We start from the raw sequence: 19967 nt of genomic DNA, 5'->3' as shown, positions 1-19967 counted from the left end.
GGCTTAGGGGGTTCCACATCAAATTTTTCTGGTGTGTCCTATGAAGAATTTTATGCACCTTGAAAGGACAGAGTCCAAAGTCCCAGTAGTCTAGAACACTCAGGCTTGAATGGCAAAGACTAATCTAGTCAACTAATTTGCTGCCATTGAGTCGATGTTAACTAAAAGGAACCTGATGGGACATGGTAGTACTAAACTTGTGAGTTTTGAGACTGTACCTCTTTATAAGAGCAGAAAGCCTGGTCTTTCTCCTGAGAAGCAGCTGGTTTCAAACAGCTGACTTTGTGGATCTCAGCACAATGTGTAAAGCAGCAAACACCTTAACAACAAGTGCTTTAACACATCAACTACAACAAATGGAAAAATGCAGCAAAACAAACCATCAGATATAGGAAGAAAAGAAATAATAAAGATTAGGGTAGAAATAAATGAATCAGAAATTTTAAAATTATAGAGAATATGAACAATACAAGATGCTGGTTCTCTGAAAAGATTAGCGAAATTGATAACCACTAGCAAAATTAACAAAAGAAAAGAATATGGAAAAACAAATTCTATGAAGAAGAAATGAAACCGATAATAATATAACAGAACCAAATGAGATTAAAAATATAATCTCAGTATTATCAAAAATGGTATTCCATTTTGAAATTCTAGAAGAAATGGATAAATTTCTAGAAATGAATTATCTATATAAATTAGCACACACTGGTGTAGAAAACTGTTACAAGCCTGTAAGACTAAAAGAAATAGATCTAGTCATTAAAAAATACCCAACATAAAAAAAATTCAGGCCCTGATGGTTTCACTGGGAAATTCTACCAAACATTTAAAGACTTAATACCAAATTTATATGAACTATTCCACAACATGCAAATGATATTACACTTCCAACTTCATTTTATTAAGCAACTATAACTCTAATACATGAACCAGGCAGAGACATCACCAGAATTGAACATTATAGTCAGATATCTCGAATGGGCCCTTTCCAAAGAAAAGTAACCCAGCAGAATGCTCAACTACAGTTGATATCATTGATACCATTGATATCACACACAAGTAAAATTTGAATTAAGATCATCCCACAATAGTTACAGCAGTACATTGACGGGGAACTGACAGAAGTTCAGGCTGGATTGAGAAGAGGACTTGGAACAAGGGATATCATTGTTGATATTTGATGAATCTTGACTCAAAGCAGAGAATACCCGAGAGCTGTTTACTGTGTTTCATTGACTGTGGAAAAGCACTGTACTGTGTGAAAAATAGTAAACTGTGAGTAACCTTGAGAAGGACAGGAATGCTGGAACACTTCATTGTGCTCATACAGAACTTGTACATAGATTGTGAAGCAGTTGTGCAAACAAAAGGGAATACTGTGTGGTTTAGTCAGGACAGGTGTGCATCAAGGTTGTATCTTCTCACCATCCTTGTTCAATATATAGGCTGAGTGAACCATCAGAGAAGTTGGATTAGGTTAAGAAGGATTGGAGGAAGATTTATTAACACTCTGCAATATGCAGATGACACAACCTTGCTTGCTAAAAATTAGGAGGAATTAAAACACTTGCTGACAAGCATCAAAGATTATTGCCTTCATGATGGATTACAGATCAGTGTAAGAAAGACCAAAAGTCCTACAACTGGACCAATAGGTAACATGATAAATGGAGAAAAGACTGACATTGCCAAAGATTTTGTCTTATGTGGATCCAAAAATCAATGGGCATGAAAACAGCAATCAAGAGTTCAAAAAACATACAAGAGGGTAAACCCCAAAAACCAAAAACTTTTTTTCAAAGCTATGTATTTACATTTTTTTAACAAAACAATCTTATCACCTTCAAAGTGCTACCACAAATCACACCTTTTTAGTCACACAATCTTTTCAGAACCTCTAAATAGAAAGTTTGATTAAGAGTCTGACCCGGTGGAATGAACTCCAAATGCATGCACTACAAATCGACATTTTGATCCATTCAGTAAGTTGACAGACGTCCAAAATGAGCTTTGTCACCAGTCGACATTCACATTTTTTGAAACAAGAAAACCACTCATACACTCGAGTTTTTCACCTAGTGCTGTGCTCAACATCACACTACAAAAGCTCCCCTCCACCCAGCGCCATCCAGTTTTTTGTTTGTTGGGGGTATGTCCTCATGCATTTCATTAGGTAAATCTACCACACAGGACCTCTTTAGAGTATTGAAAAACAAAGATGCTTCTTTTTGGTATTCAGGTGAGCCTAACCTATGCTGTGGTATTCTCCATTGAATCATGTTGTGAAATTTGGACACAGAATAAGAAAACCTTTAGAAGAACTAATGCATTGAATTGTGGTGCTGGAGAAGAATGTTGAAAACGCCATGGGCTGTTAACAGGACAAGCAGATCTGCATTCAAAGAAGTAAGGTCACAGTGCTCCTGAGAGCAAGGATGGCAAGTCTTTGACTTACATACGGTGGCCATGTTGTCAAGAGACCGGTCCCTGAAAAAGGACATCATACTTAGTAAAGTGAAGAGGCAGTGAAACATAGGAAGACCCTCAACAAGATGGATTGACACAGTCGCTGCATCAATGGGCTCGCACATAGGAACAAGTGTGAGATGGTGCCGTATCGTGCAGGGTTTTGTTCTGTTGTGCATAAGGTTGCTATGGGTAGGAGCTGACTTGATGACCCCTAACCACAGCAACAACAACATCCCTAATGACTAAGAGGCCAAGAATGTCAATACAATCCTAAAGAATGTAATTAAGCATAAAAAAAATCACAATCAAATGGGATTCATACCAAGTACTGAAAGGGTGATTTAATATTAGAATACCAATCAATGTAATTCACCACATAAACAAAATAAAGGAGAAGAATCATATCCTTATATTAATTGATGCAGAAAATGTGTGATGAAATTCATCATCCATTTCTAATAAAAACATGCAACAGAAAGGGAATAGAAGGAAAGCTTCTCAAAATATTAAAAGCTACAGATGCGAAACCCATACCCTGCGCTCACAGAATATAGAGAAGTTGAAGTAATTTCCCTTTTGAAGAGGAACTAGGAAAGGTCCTTTATCGCCTCTTTAATCGTTCCATATGTTTTAGTTAGAGTTCTAAGACATCAAAAAGAAATTAAAGTTATCCACATTTGCAGAGAAGAAATAAAAATATCTTTATTTCCAGATGGTATATGCCAATACATTGAAAACCTCAAACATTAACTGAAACAATTGCTCAAACAATTTGAAATATTTGACTGTATATTAATATATAATATCAATATACAGAAATAAGTTAGATTCTTATATATTAGGAATGATAATACCAAAAAAGATATTGGAAGAACAATGACCAATTACAATAGCTACACAACATACAAAATATTTAGGAATAAATCTTAGCAGAGAAATGAAAGACTAAAGAAAACTACAAAGTACTCCTTCAAGAAACCAGAAGAAACTTACATAAATGTAACAAGTTACCATGTAACTGGAGAGGCAATTAAATATTGTGAAAAGGTCAATATTACCAAAATTATTTTACAAATACAATACAATTCTGACCCAAATCCCAACATAAGTTTTCAAAGAAATGGAAAAACTAATTAGCAATTAATTTTATATGGAAAGGAAAGAAATCTAAAACACTATTAAAAAATAACAAAGTAGGAGACAAAGCCTAAGAGATAGCCACAGTAATCAAAACAGTCTGGTACTGGTATGATAGATAAAAAGAACAATGGATTAGAACTGAGAACCCAGAAATACAACAAAATACCTATAGACCCCCAGTTTGTGATAAAGAATTAAAATATATTAAATGGGCAAAAGACAACCTTTTCAACAAATGGTGCTGGAAAAACTGGATCTTCATCTACCAAAGAAGGAAATAAGAACCCTACTCACATAATGTACACAAACGAACTCAAAAGGAACCAAAGACCTGAATATAAATCACACAATTATAAAGGCCATCAATAAAAAAATCAGGACAAACTTAAGGACACTAATACAAGACACAAACACACTACCAAATAATTAAAAAAAATCCACGCTATTGAAGACAAAATTAAAAACTGGGGCCTACCTTAAAATATATTTATTCACAACAAAAGACTTCGTCAAAAAAGTCAACAGAGAACTCACAGATTTGCAATAAATATTCAACAATAATACATCATCTAAAGGACTAATCTCCGAAATCTATAGAAAAATACAACATCTTAACCAAATAATCTCAATAAAAAAATGAACACACGCCATTTATAGACAATTTATCATACCGCTGGCAAAAAACCCTATAAAGAAATGTTTGCAATCATTAGCAATATGAAAAGTGCAAATTAAAACAATAATGAGATATTACCTTACACTGACACTTTTGACAAAATTCAATATAATTGAAAGATAGATAAGCTAGAGAAATAGGAATGTTTTTATATTTATGGTTGGATTGTAAAATTGTACATTGATTATGGAAATCAGTGAGGCACTTCTTAAACAAATGCAAATCCAAGTATCTTATGATCCAGCTATTTCTATACTAGGTGTGGGGGACCAGCCTCCTCAAGGTCCAAGAGGAGATTGTGTAATTGAGGGGTAAAATTAAAGGTACATCACACAAGATAAAGCATGCAAGTACTCACTTCCGGGACCTTCATGACTTCAGGAGTTAGATTCACAAATAGAGAGCGAATACATATCCCCAACCAAGACATATATACTCTAGGGTCATACCCACCCCCCTAATTCCAGGAAACTACATGCATACCAGGAAGGGGTTGTACAATAGGCATATGCATGACCAGAAAGCATACATGTAACAAGATAGGTGGGCTCAAGAGTCAAGATGGCTGCCTAACCTTGGTTGTTCTTGGGTTGGCTTGACTTTAGGTGTCTTTGGGCTCTCCTTCAGGGGAACAATCCATTATTCTTATCAGAAAGGAGTGGGCTCTACTTAGGGTAGGGGCCTGATTGCCTTGGATGGCTGACAGCCTTCACGAAGATAATGTTTAAGCAGTTGACCTCCAAGTGTATAGTCAGTGACGATGTGTTTGCAAATAGCACCTTAGGTTTGGCATATATAATGGGGGGGGGACATCCTATGGAATAACTTTTCTATTTCCCACAACTAGGTATATATGCTAGAGAAATTAAGAGTATAATATGAACAGAGAGATATACACCTTTGTTCATTTCAGAAATGTCCACAATAATAAAATCATGGAGACAAGTCAAAACCCCAACCATAAAGGAATTAATAAACAAGCTTTAGTGCATTCATACTATGGAATTTTATAAATCAATAGAAAACCAGAATAACTCTTTTATACACCTTAAGACTCGGATAAAATTAGAGAACATGATGCTTAACAAACTGAAGTCAATCTTAGAAAAATGAATGTTCAATATGACCAGAGTTGTAAGCAAAAACAAAGCAGAATGCGATGTTCACACCAATAGACAAGACTTTGATGACTACAAAGAGCAAGGGACAGGGGTGGGAACAGGATGAAGGGAAAGATTGAGGGGACAAAAAATATGGAGGATTTACCAAGATAATGAATAATTAAAAAAATAAAAACCTCCCGATCCCTTACTCATCAAATTTAAATATTGGTCTGAGTGTCTTTTTTTTAAAAAGAGGAAAAGTTAAACTAAAGTGAATTCGGAGTCTTTAATGATATACAAGTTCATTTCAAACATATGTGAAAAAAGGAAGAAGAATAATCTTGTTTGCATGAGTGTTGTAGAATCTACAGACTTGCCAGTTTTTGTCTGGGGGGAATGTGTATTCTCAGAAAGGTGGTGCCACACCAGAGGAGGCAGTGGGAGCAAATGAGAAAAAAAGAAGAAAGTGTTATAGTACAACAAAAGTACAAAACCCAAAGAAAATATTAAGAATAAATAAAACAGCATTGTGACTGGGGATTTCTGCTCCTTTGGTACTTTTCTTGTACATATGTACCACATGGGGCAGGGGGAGCACATGGTGGGGGGGAAGCAGGGCACCAGAGAACAAAGCAGGACATATGGAGAAAGGGGAGGGGAGGGCTGGCAATAGGTATAACATGTGTACTGAGAATGTCGGCACCACACTTCCCACACCAGGCTTGGTAAAGTAGAGGGTCAGCAGAAGAAGACTGTCAATGAGATTATAGTCCCTGTATCTCAAGTTTGCTCACAATTTGTCCTTACTGTCAAAAAATGTCCTGCTACAGTAAATTTTCAAAATTTTTACATTCCCACCAGTCCATTTCAGCCTCTAACACTGTGATAGTTTAGCTGTGTCACACAGCACAGAACAAGGAATGTTTGTTCCTCCATGTGATATCCCAAAGTCCTATACAAGGGTCAATTGGGCTCCAACGCACTATAGAGCTGACTAAACTGTGCTTTTAAGTTCACATAAACAGCCTTTTGCCCCAGAATACACAAATGCCACCTAAATCAAACCCACATAATAGCTATAATGAAGCTTTTGGAGCTTTAGCATCACTATATCTGAATTTAGCTAAACTTGCCAAACTCCTTCTTTTTGGAAAATTTTCTTTCAGAGCTTTTCCTATTCACTAATCCTATTATGAATATAGCTAAATTCTCAATATGAACATGGGTAATTTTTCCATTTCATTTAGCTTCACATTCTATTCAGTCCATATAAAAATAAAATTTTGTTATTAAGCACATGAAACTTAGGTCAAAATATATGTGCACTAAAAAATAAGCGTCATTATTTCTCAAATGTTTTATAAGATTAAAGACATTAAGGTGATCACTTGATCATAACAAAAGTCAAAAAGCAGGAAAATACACCCTAATAAGCTCATAGATATTCCATGATGCCCACCTCCCCAACACGGTCACTGAAGACAAAGCGAGTGCACAAGCAAATGTGGTGAAGAAAGCTGATGGTGCCCGGCTATCAAAAGATATAGTGCCTGGGGTCTTAAAGGCTTGAAGATAAACAAGCAGCCATCTAGCTGAGAAGCAACAACGCCCACATGGAAGAAGCACACCAGCCTGTGTGATCACGAGGTTTCGATAGGATCAGGTATCAGGCATCAAAGAGCAAAAAACCATATCGTTGTGAATGATAGAGAGTGCCGAGTGGAGACCTAAAGCCTATTTGTAGGTAACTGGGTATCCCATTACAGAAGGGGCACAGGGAGAATAGCCAGTCAGGGTGCAGTGTAGCACCAAAAAACATACAACTTTCCTCTAGTTCCTAAATGCTTCCTCCCCACTCACTATCATGATCCCAATTCTACCTTACAAATCTGGCTAAACCAGAGGATGTATACTGGTCAGATAGGAACTTGAAACACAGGGGATCCAGGACAGATGATCCCTTCAGGACCAGTGATAAGAGTGGCGATACTGGAAGGGTGGGGTAGAAAGGGGGAACTGATTACAAGGACCTACACATAACTCCCTCCCTAGGATATAGACAACAGAAAAGTGGACAAAGGGCGACATCGGACAGTGTAAAACATGAAAAATAATTTTTAAATTATCAAGGGTTCGTGAGGGAAAGGGCAGGGCAGTAGGGGAAAATGAGGTTCTGAAAAGGTAGCGTAACAGTGTGGCAGATGGGGGACAGGTTTTGCTACCATGAAATGCGCCTGCTCACACAGCCATCTCAGTGCTCCAATTTTTGACCAAAAAACCCAGAATGCTTCTCTTGCCCCATGCACCTTACTCACCTGACCTCACTTTGTGTGACTTCATTTTGCTTCCATAAATGAAGAGAAACATGAAAGAATGACAATTTGACAATGTAGAAGAGGTGAAGAAAAAAATGAGTGAGGCAGTTAGTTTATTGTGCCAACCTGGCCGAAAAACACACGTGGGATTAATTGAAGGGCAAGGGATAAATGGCTCCGTGAGTCTCGCCTTTCAAGTTCTCTTGATTGGTGATGGTGGGACCAGGGTGCAGCTGCCTTAGCCAGTTCTCTGCTTCATCTGGCAAGGCTCACTTCCTGCAAGACATCCCCAAGGAGAAGCCCCATGGACCTACCCTGTTGCAGCCCTGGGTGCTGGAGCAGCCGTGTGGAGACCCCTGCCAGCGCTGAGAAGCTTACACATCCACTGATTTGGGTTTCCTCCTGCTGTCAGCACCATTGCATGTATTTTGTGAGATTGAGGACTTTGTGAATTGGTGTTGGACATATGGGTTAATGTTGGACTTGTGGGCTTGGGCAGCACTGGGTTGGGAAGTTTTCTTGATGTGCACTTAACCTTTATATAAAACTCTCTCTTATATATGAGTTTCTGTGGATTTGTTTCTCTAACATACCCAGACTAATACAATGAGGAAGGTGCCGTCATCCATTCAAACAGATGAGTTTGAAAAATAATTCCAAGAATGAAATCACAGATTTGACAAATGTAGTAAGTTCAATGGAAAGTACTTTGAACATGATAAGGTTATTTTATTTTAAAATTTTAAATAGATAGCTTTGAAAAAAAATTTCAGTGTTTTGGGGGGTACTGCCTGGTGTATAGGCCTTTTCAACTCAATGATGGCAACTCACTTTTTGGACACCTTCTTTAGACTTACAATTTAAGTTTCTTAAATGTCTATGGTGTATTCTTTTTAATATAGTCTAGAGTTGTGACGTCTTAAAAATAAAAAGGCCATAGAAAGAGTATAGATGAAGGGAGGGGTGAAAAATCAAACCACAAAACTCTGACATGGCCACCCTCAGAGGGGAAAGGGTGCTATAGGCAAAGTTGCAAAGAGAATGTGCCAAGTACAAGGACCAGAAAATATTTAGAAACGTAGCTGACAGAGTGTATCAGGCTGGGTTGTCCAGAGGGGATGTAAACTGGTACAGATAGGAACTGGAAACACAGGGAATCCAGGGCGGATGATCCTTTCAGGACCAGTGGTGTGAGTGGATATACTGGGAGTATAGAGGAAGGGTAGGTTGGAAAGGGGGAACCAGTTACAAGGATCTACATGTGACCTCCTCCCTGGGGGACGGATAACAGAAAAGTGGTTGAAGGGAGACGTTGAATAGGGCAAGATGTGACAAAATAATAATTTCTAAAGTATCAAGGGTTCATGAGGGAGAGGGGAATGGGGAGGGAGGGGAAAAATAGGGAGCTGATGCCAGGAGCTTAAGTGGAGAGCAAATGTCTTGAGAAAGATGAGGGCAATGAATGTACAAATGTGCTTTGCGCAATTAATGTATGTATGGATTGTGATAAGAGTTGTATGAGCCCCTAATAAAACGACTTTTAAAAAAGAAACAAAAGCAGTGACACTCATATATGTATAAGAAAGAACTTTGTTTCAAGAAGTAAGTAAGCAATTGTATATCAAGAAGTTATTCCAGCCCAGTCCAACACAAGTCCATGGTCTGATGCTAGCCAGAATCCTCTTGAGGCTCACATGGCTGCAGATCAATGATGCAGAAAGGTGACCAAGCAGGGAGATCACAGATTGGTACGTGCACAGTCAAGTGTATCCACAGTCAGTGGGAACATGGCAGGATATCAGTAGCACCCAGCTTGTAGTGCAGGGTCAGCCATCATGAAGACAACCCTATAGGCAGTCACAGAATCCCAGCAAGGAGGGAGGGCAAAAACACAGAGAATGAAGTTCTCACCGTCTCTTAGGTGTTACTAAGGAGGCATCCTTAGACTATGGCCTGATTGATATGTTGGACATCACCCTAACATTTTCACACAGGTGCAAGTTGACATAAAATCTAACTGCCACACAGAGGATGAGAGGAGAGCAGTATTAAAGGAGGCTGTCATTCATGGCTGTGCCTGGGTCCTATGAGTCCTTGTGAGCCACCATAATGGTCTTGAATTTCATCTTAAAATCAGTGGGGAGCCAAAGATGGGTCACAGCAAAGAGCTGGTCATATTCTCATTTCAGAAAAATCCTTCTTGCTACAGGAAAGGGTAGACTGAACAAGGCAAGAAATTAGTAAGGAAAAAGGCCAGGAAGAAAGAAGGTAAAAAATAAGTCCCTCCAGTTGTTAAGACAGTTGTATGATGCAGGGATGAGGGAAGAAGGCCACCCATGATAAGACAAGCCAGCCCTAGGAGTAGGTGGATATGCACTCTTAATTTTTTTAAAGCTAGTCATGGATGCTACAATTGTCCACAAGTATGAAAATAAAATAAAAATATGCACTTAGTTTATTTCCACTTAGTTTCCCAAGGTTCAAATGTGCAGACCTTCACTCTTATGATTTTACACGATATTTGTACTTTCTTATTCTCTTTGAAGAATACAAGTACCTTTCCCTCATCCCAGAAAAGGTATTATGCTAAATAACTCCCCCATAGAAGTGAGTCGTTACCTCCAAGTAGACCCATCTTAATACAGGCAAGAGCCAAATTAAATGAGGAAAAAGAATTCAGTAATAAAATACACAGGAAAAAAATGCTCTGTGCGGATGTGTTTTCTTTGATATCAAAGAATATAAAAATTAATGCCTTAAAATGATAATTATATATGACTATGGATATGTCCCAGTACTTATCTGTCAGGTTGCCATGTTGTCCTGCAAGACCAATACGAACAACTTGTTCATAGCAAATACCTTTTTTCAATAACATAAACAGTGACTATATACATGGACTCTTTCATATGGAATACACAGAAATCAAATTGATTCCATCTGTTGGAAGAGACAATGGAGAAACTCAATATCAGCAGCTAAAATAAAGCCAGGTGCTGACTGTGGAACAGACCATCTATTGCTCACAGGTAAGTTCAGGTTGAAGCTGAAGAAAATTAAAACAAGCCCACGAGGGTCAAAATATGACTTTGAGTAAATCTCACTTGGGTTTTAAGGAAATCTGAAGAACAGATTTGCTGCACTGAGCATAAAGGAGAGAAAACTTGATGAGCTGAGGAAGGACATCACACACATTATTAATGAAAAAAGCAAAATGTCATTAAAAAGAGAGGAAAGAAAGAAAATACCAAAGTGCATGTCAGAAGAGGCTAAAACTTTGCTCTTAATGGATGAAAGGATAAGGCAAATTGAAGAAATGATAACGTCAAAGAACTGAACAAAAAATGTCAAGGACACTTTGTGTATGCTTCTTCACATCACAGTCCCTCACAGAAGGGCCGTACGGGAGGGAATATATATCCAGGATACAGAACAGCACTGATGAAATACATAACTATCCCCTAGTTCTTTAATACTTCTTCCCTTTACTATTATGGTCCCAGTTTTTCCTCATTAAGACCTGGGAATATTCATTTGCATGATGAACACTGTTTGATACAACATGAAATCCAAGATAGATAAACCCATCAGAAATACTAATGGGAGCAATGATTCCTTGGGAGTATGGGAGAGAGAACCCATAGCAAAGACGACTGTAAATCCCCACTCGAAGGGAATGAATAACAGAATTATAGGGGGGTGGGTACAGTGGATGGTATATGATGTGGCAAAGATCATTGATAATAATAATAACTATTTATAATATAAGAATAAGAGTTCCTGGGGGGAAGGTTGGGGTAGGGTGGGGATGAAGAGGAGCTGATGTCAAAGAGTTCAAAAAGAACGAAAATGTTTTGAAGATGATGGGGGAAGTAATTGTACAATGATGCTTGATCTAATTGAATTCTGGATTATTATAATATCTGTAAGAGTGCCCAATAAAATGATTCAAAAAAATCCGAGGACAGCTGTAGAAGACACAGTCAAATATGAAAGTGAAGTGTGCAAAGACCTAGTGTTAGCAAACCTGAAGGAAAGCACACCGCAGCATGCCTTAAACGGAAATAACTCAAGAAAAAGTTCAACTCCTGAGTTACAACCTTGAAAGATGATATGAGCAAACTGTTGAATGATGCAGGAAGCATCTAAAGGGGCTGGAGAGAATCCAGAGTCACTATCAACACGCCACCTTCCAGGAGGTGACATACAAGCAAGAACCAATGTTGCTGCTGGAAGAAGCTCACGTCTCACTGAAAGCATTTGCCTAAAACAAGGCTCTCCGAATCGATGGAAGCCTCCTCTTTCTCCCAGAAGATGTTGATAGAACTGTTCAAATTTCAGGAAATCCTTGGCAAAATACAAACAAATATCTATGGCATCTGTATGTTCTCCATAAATTAAATAGAGGTTCCTCAGTCAGAACTACATAGACTTGAGTCAAAAACAGATAAGGGTGGTTGAACGGTGCACCTTTATGTGCTTACATGGCCTGTTTCCTATAATATTGTATGCATTCCAATTAAAACTGTTTGAGGAAGAAGGAAGGGGCATTTTCAGAGATCGCCAAGTTAATATTTGTTGTATACCCTAAATTCTGACAAAAGACTCGTATTTGGAATGGAATCCATGTAGCGTCATCTCTAGAACCCAAAGTACGGAGCTCGAGTGGAAGTGTCTGGTAACTGTTGGACTGTGGGCTGCAAGTTTGTGCTGCCAACTGCTCTGCGGCCGACAGAAGAGGCTGTCTGCTCTCAGGAAGAGTTCACAGCCTTGGGAATTCTGCATAGCATTGCCTATGAGTCAACATTGACTCAATGGCAGTGGGTTGGGTTTGGCTTTTAGAGAAAATATAAACACTCATTTATGTTTCATATATTTTTTAAACGAAGATGTGCCCATTTTTCGGAACAGTATACCAAGCTACTGAATTACAGGTATTAATCTTGACAAAGAAATTGGTTATGGTAAGTAGTCTTAAGAATGTTATTTACAGCCTGTGGTAATTACATAATTTCATGTCAAATTGAAGACATAAATGTAAAAGGGTGGGCTAAGAGGGAGTTTTTTGCCAACATGGTTACCATAGCAACATGTGAGCAGAGTTTAGCCTGTCAGTCAGGTCGCAGGTTGATTAGTGGGCTACCAAGATAAATGGCTCTCTGGAGACCAGCCTTCATCTCTCTTACATCACCTTCCTGCTGGCCTGGCGAGCCACTCAGGGACCTGCTGGAGGCCTGCCAGACCCCTGGAGATGCGTCCACTGCCATTGGATCCACAAGACTTTGCTCCCACTGGCCTGTGGTCTTCTGGCATTTTGCATCATTGCTTGTGGTTGCATGAGTCTGAAGAGGGATTTATTAATGAGTATCAGACTTCTGGACTAGTGTTGGACTTACGGACTTGAGTTGGACTGGACTTCGATGTTTTATTGATGCATAGTTACTTCTCGATATAAAACTCTCTTACACATACATGAGTGTCCCTAGTCAACCTGGTCTAATATACACCACTAAATACCTACAACTAATTCAGTTTAATTGCATACACGTGTCCTTAATTTAAACGTTATAAAAGAGCTTTTAAAGTTACTAAAAGGACACATTAGTACCACTGTGCTACGTCGTAGAACGTCCTAAATGGGTTAAACAGTTTATAAATGTATTTCACATATTTACTTCTCACATATTTTTGTAAACATAAAGAAGAACTGGTTATACTTTTAATTAGAAGATAGATAGAAAAGTTAGTGAAATCCTAGCTCAACCAAATTCAAATAGACTTTTACCTGAAACAAAATGTATTATTTAATACTATTAAATGAAAGAAAAATGTACATTTATGAAAGTAATAAGCAACTTCCTAGGGCCTCTCTCACCGAAAGAACAAAGAGTGTTTTCTCTAAATCCTTTCCCAGGACCTTTTAAAATGAATTATCACCTTGTTGATACTAGGTTTCACTTAAAAATGTTAGAAGACCCTGGAAAAGGCTGTGTCTAAGCCTTTGACTTCCTTGCTAGCTTCAAGTCGGTGGCTCATTGCTGAAGAATGCTTTAGTGGGAAAGATAATGGGAGAAGGGATTGGTGGAAAACACAAGTCGAATTCATTTGGGTTCTGTTTTAATGTACGCTGGCGAACTCAAGTTACCAAACAAACAGTGTTAAGGTGCTAACCACTTGGACAGTCAAGAGGCCATGGAAAAGGGATGGCGGGTGCGGGGTGAAGGGGAGAGAGGAGGAGAACCACATGTATGGAGGGGATTTAATAGGATATTGTTGTAGATTTCATGAGACAGATGTGTAAATATTTACAGTATGTTTAATTAAAAACAAACAAGCAAAATCCCTCAAGATTTCTTATCCCTAAAACCTAAATACTGATCGGAGTAGCTAAAAAAGGGGGGAGGGGGAGTAAAACTGAAATGGACTTGGAGTCTTTAGTAACAAACAAGTTCATCTTCATCTAAAAAAAACTCCACAATAAACAAGGAAGCAATGGGGAGCTTTAAAGGCAGCAGGAACTTCTTAAAATTCCTGCCGGAAGAGCACTTCCCAACATGGAGCAAATACCTTGAAGAATTTCTGAGGCCTCTTGGAAGAGTTCCATGCGGAGGGATTTTTCTTCTAAGCCCCTGCATCTGAATTCGTAGGGGGTGAAAAATTAATGTGATATTGACATTCAGGGTACATAGAATTCAAAATAAAAAGAAAAGTCAATCTTGAGAAATGATTTGGAAAGATAACCGTTTAGGTCACATTCTTCAGCTAATTCTTGCAACGGGAGCTAAACTGTAACATCTTTTAAAGTGCTCTCCTGGGGTCCATATGTGCAGACTGCTAAAACTGTTAACGTACACAATTAGGCTTTAATTTATCTTAGTTTCCTCAGGCCTGCTATTAAAAGTCACACCATAGAGCCATTAAACCCCAGCACTACCAGCCTCACAGTTTTCTCAGGTGCTGGCCAGCAAGTGGAACTATGCACAAGTGGCCGAAACTGGACCTTAACTCATACTAAGAAGTATTTGAATGGATCGGGAGCATTTACCTCAACATCTGTTTGATGCATAAACTAAAGATATTTAAAAGTCTCTTAGCAAAACAATAAGGATTTCTACAGTCAGACGGACAGAAACTATTTGAACTGCTTACATAGCCCTTTCAAGAATGTGAAGGTTGGTAGCACATCTCATGTTAGTAAAGGAATGATGTTTATAGAAGCTAATTTATATGTGAACCTGTTCACAATTATTCCAGGTAGTCCTGCCCACTGTGGGTAGCATTTCCTACACATGCTCACATTGTTTCACTTTATTATAGCAACAGATCTTGTGATATTGATTGCTTCGCACAAGTGTATCCCTGATCCATTTATTACAGGGGCTGTCAACACATCCTATGAGGTCCTTTGTGCCCCTTAAGGTGCTCATGCAGTGGCGATGAAATCATGCATTTATCTGTAAATTTTTTAATTCAGTGATCGATTAAGGCTCTTTTTTTTTTAATCAACTGTGTGGGTTACTGGATAGAAAATTTCTTGTGGCACACCAGCCAAATTTCTGTGGTGAACGCAGCTAAAACAGCAGCTAAAATAATTATCTGAATATGGGATCACTGGGTCATTCTCAAACATATGTTGGAGAAGTGCTGAAGGTAGTACTGAGAACTGCAAAGGACAAACACACGGGAAAGTCATTGAGCACGGAGGCACTGTGGTTGCTTTATGCATCAGGAATGGTACAGTGAAGGCGGGGCATTACTCGGGCCACCAGACAGTCTTTTCTGCCATCAGTGAACTTGTGACCTTATTTCCTTGGAGGACTGTTAAAGTGAAGTCAGAGGGCAGAAGAGTTATTGGCAAGCACCATTTTCACGTGTGTGGTCTGAAGAACTAACATATTTATCTAAGGGATGGACAGTGTGAGGGAGTTACAGCAGCAGCTGGTGAATTTAGCATACTGCTCCCAGCACAAAACCTGACGACAAGGAACAGAGTTACCATTCGGCTTTCCAACGGGAAGTGCGGTTCTTAAAAGCAATCTTCTCTATGACAATGTAGACACATAGACAGCATGTAAACAATGGACCACCATAACAAAGGATGGGGGCCTTCCCTTCCCTGCAGGTCAGTCACCTGAAACTGTATGTTTTGCCCAATGGATATAATAAATACACTAAAATCTCTATATGGGAGTCCTTAACTCCTATATAAGATTAATTTGAAAGATTTTCCCAGGTATTTTTTCCCTAAAATAATAACAATGCATAGTTTGAGGCCAGGGTCTGAGAATAAAGTAAGTTATATTTATTTATATGGAATTGGAAGAGAAATAAATCTATTAGCTATGGAGAAATCAGGAATCGAGATGGCTGCTATTAGTGTACCTCTCTGCATCACAAAATTCCATGAATTTAACCAAGAGCTCCCACTGAATTCTTTAAAATATTCACTCTGTATCACCCAAGATAAGTTGCTGTGAACATTATACAATACGACCTAGGAGACAGAGGTTACTCTCAGGATGGATAAAATTGGGACAAATTTATTGGTCTTTTACTATTCTATTGAAGATATGATTCTCTTTAGTACAGAACTTCAAAGTTGAATGTAAAACATGAAAAGATGGAATTTCATATAATTATCCAACTACCTAGTTAACTTTAGTCTCCTAAAACCGAAATGGGTCATATTTTCCAATATTTTCAAATAGAAAACGGAAAACCATTAGTAGGTTGTGGATTCTACTTATGAGTTACAATAAATAATTTTAAATAATATAGAACATAAATAGAAATAAGGTGAATCAGAAAATATTAGAGTTGTCCATAGCAAAAGGTAAATATTGTTGATAATTTTGTTTCAGTGATGCATGTATATACTAGATCTCAATGTAATATATGCTTCTCCTTGTGGCTCATGAACAAAACAAAATCTTGAAAATCACTAGTTCAGTCCAAAATATTCCAAAGAAGAAGGAAAAGGAGGCATTTTGAATCTCCTGTTGTGAGGTGCCCTTGAATCAGTAATAGCAACTAACTCATAGCAACCCTTTGTACAACAGGGAGAAACACCGCCCAGTCCTGCACCATCTTCACAATCGGGATTTGAACCCATTGTTACAACCACTGTGTCAATCCATCATCCCCTTGAAGGGCTCTCTCTATTTTCCTACCTTTCCACTTTACCCAAAAGTGTAGTGTCCTCTTCCAGAGACTCGTCTCTCCTGATAAGAAGTCCAAAGTATGTGAGAATAAGTCTTGCCAACCGCTCTTCTAAGGACCATTCTACCATTCACAAATAAATCCTTCTTGCCAGTCCATGATACTTTCTCTTTCTTTAACATTTCATTTTAAAAAATACATATTTTTATTGTTTTGGTGAGAGTTTGCATAACAAATTAGCTTCCCATTAAACAATTTCTGCACATTTTGTTCAATGACATTGGCTACATTTTTCACATTATACCAACATTCCCTTTTATTTAGTGGTTTTTTGATATAGTATTCACAAACCATACACCTCCATGCTTAAATTGCTTTTAAAATGAGTTGAATATACATCATCACAATCAGTTGCAGTGTTCCCTCCCCCCTCCCAGATTCTTTGTTTGCTCCAAAATTCCCTCACCCTTCCCATCTCCCACCCCATCCACATATCCCCAATAAACCGTTGCATCAGTTATTATTATTTGTATGCATCTACTCATTTTGTGCTTCATAAACTGGGAAACCCAGCAGTAACAATGAAAAACAATATAAAATGGTGAGAATAAAATAATAAGAAGAAAGAAAGATCACATCACTATTTCAAAATCCAGGGAAGAAATTTTTGTCGGGGAATAAGCAAGAAGTACTTGAGCCCAGATCAAATACAGGTTGGGTCAAGATGGAGCTCAACAGACCAACTGTCAAATTATACCATGTTTGATCCATCATAAGCAAGTTTAAAATAATCTCTATCTGATAGTAAAGCTGTTTAGAGTCCCTCATCTGTGGCTAGAAGGGATCTGTCAGAGGCTTAATCTAACTCGATACTCTGAAGATGGATTTTGGGCTCCCAGTGTACCCCACAGCCTTTTACAAATTGGATATTCAAGCTCTGAAATTTTCCCTTCATCGCATTTGGATTTTGTTATTGTCATCTTTAGATCATACAGGCTGGTGTGCTTCATTCAAGTTGATTTAGTTGACTCCTCACTTAGATGGCTGCTTGATTTAATAAAAGCCTTTAAGACTCAAGGCACTTTTTCAATTGGTTTCTGGGCATCATCTGCCTGCTTCATCACACTCTGCTGTAGCACCCTATCTTCAGTGATCCTTTCATGAAGGTGATTACCGAGCAGGGCCATGTTATTAGAACCAACTGCTCTTGGATTGGGGCAACGGTTAAGTGGGATCACAGAATCCATCTACCTGTCGATGGTTTATGCAGGATTCTGGTTTACTTTGGTGGTCATATGACAAAAACAAAGCCCCGCAAGACCAAAAACAAGCCCACAAACAAAAAACAAGGGGGGAAAAATAAACCAAGACCAAAAACAAACGAAATGCAGAACAAAACACCCCCCCTCAAAAAAGGAAAAACATTGTCTATCATCCTCTTAGAATGCAATAAGGCAATTGCATGGATACATTAATTTTTCCAATGACACAGAAGTCAAACCACTGTGGATATGAATAGTTTATGTGAATAGAGTTATGCCATGAGCTGCATCCCATGAGTTGTTGCCCTGCAAAGTTCAATCCTCCAATAGATTGAGCCCTGTTTACCCAGAACATGGTGACTGATGCCAGGGGAAAACTGCCTGTGTCGATTCTTTCACGTGCAGAATCTTGCCCAACAGTTCAAAACCTGTTGTCTCAATGCAAGGGGAGCATCAAAAAATATGATGTTTCTGGATCTCTTTCCATTGGACACCCACTCAGCCAGGGATTCCACCCAATGTCCAGTGGCTGCCACTTCCCCAGCACTGGGGCGGCCCCTCTCCTTTCTCTCTCCCATCAGAATATCCCAATCCTCAGTGCAAGGGTAGAGGCAGTTTGGGGCAGGGCTTAGTTCATTCAGTCAGGCCTCTATATTGAGTCCTTTTGGTGTGGCCCCTGGGGGAACCCATGCTGCCTGCAAGGCCAGCGTCCTAGGTCATCATGGTGCTTAGTCCACGGTGTGGTTCACCGAGGATTAGGTGGAAACATATTCATAGTGTCTACCTAGGAACATAAAATCTGGTCTGTTATCCCCCAGGGTTCCCTTCAATCATTGTTGATCATCCCCATGTGAGTTTGCTCCTCCCCATTCACCCACCATGCTCACCAATAGAAATATGCGTGTCTCCTCCAAAATGTAGATGTTCCCCTCCCCTGGTCTTAATTTTCCAGCAAGGTTCTTCCATTCCTGTGGAGGCCTCATGGATTTGCCACAGCCTTGTCTCAGTGTTGTCCAGCATCACGTGATGGTCTTTTCCCTTTTCTTCCCTCTTGACGGGGTGACCTTGGGCAAGGGGAGGTCTCTTCCTTCAAGGTGATTCTTATGAAATGCTCTTAGGGAAAGTGCCATGTGGTTCCTGACTGGTTTGTAATCTTCCACCTTTTTTTCAGGAATTGGTCCCTAAGATTTGTTTAATTGGTATTTCACCTTATAGTAGTAGATTTGCACAATATTTGTCCTTTTGTGATTAATGGGATTTTCAACAGTCTTCAACAGCATCATGATTCAAATTCATAGATTCTTCTTCAGGCTTCCTTATTCTGTGTTCAACTTTTATATGCATATGAGATGTCTGAACTACCACAGCTGGATCAGACACAATTTAGTTCTCAAAGTGACATTGCTCCTCAACATTTTGAGGAGGTCTTCACAGCAGATTTACTCGATGCAATGCATTTTTTATTTCTTGAGTGCCGCTTTCATGAACCTTGATTGCAATCCGAGCAAGATAAAATCTTTAACCATGCCGATCTTTTCCTTGTTCATCATGATGTTATCCACTGGTCCATTTGTGAGCATTTGGGTCTTTTTATACTGAGTTGCAGCCCATGTGGAAGGCTGCAATCCAATATCTTCATCAGCAAGTGCTTCAAGGCCTCCACACTTTCAGCAAGCAAGGTTGTATCATATATATATATATATATATATATATATATATATATATATATATATATATATATATATATATATATATATATATATATAAAACGTTTATTGTGCCAACATGGCCAAGGAACACATGTGGGATTAATTGAAGGGCAGAGAGGTAAATGGCTTGG

Source organism: Tenrec ecaudatus, chromosome 12, assembly GCF_050624435.1.
Source record: "Tenrec ecaudatus isolate mTenEca1 chromosome 12, mTenEca1.hap1, whole genome shotgun sequence".
NCBI lineage: Eukaryota > Metazoa > Chordata > Mammalia > Afrosoricida > Tenrecidae > Tenrec > Tenrec ecaudatus.
The sequence above is the reverse complement of the archived record's forward strand: the minus strand, read 5'-3'. Positions refer to the sequence as shown.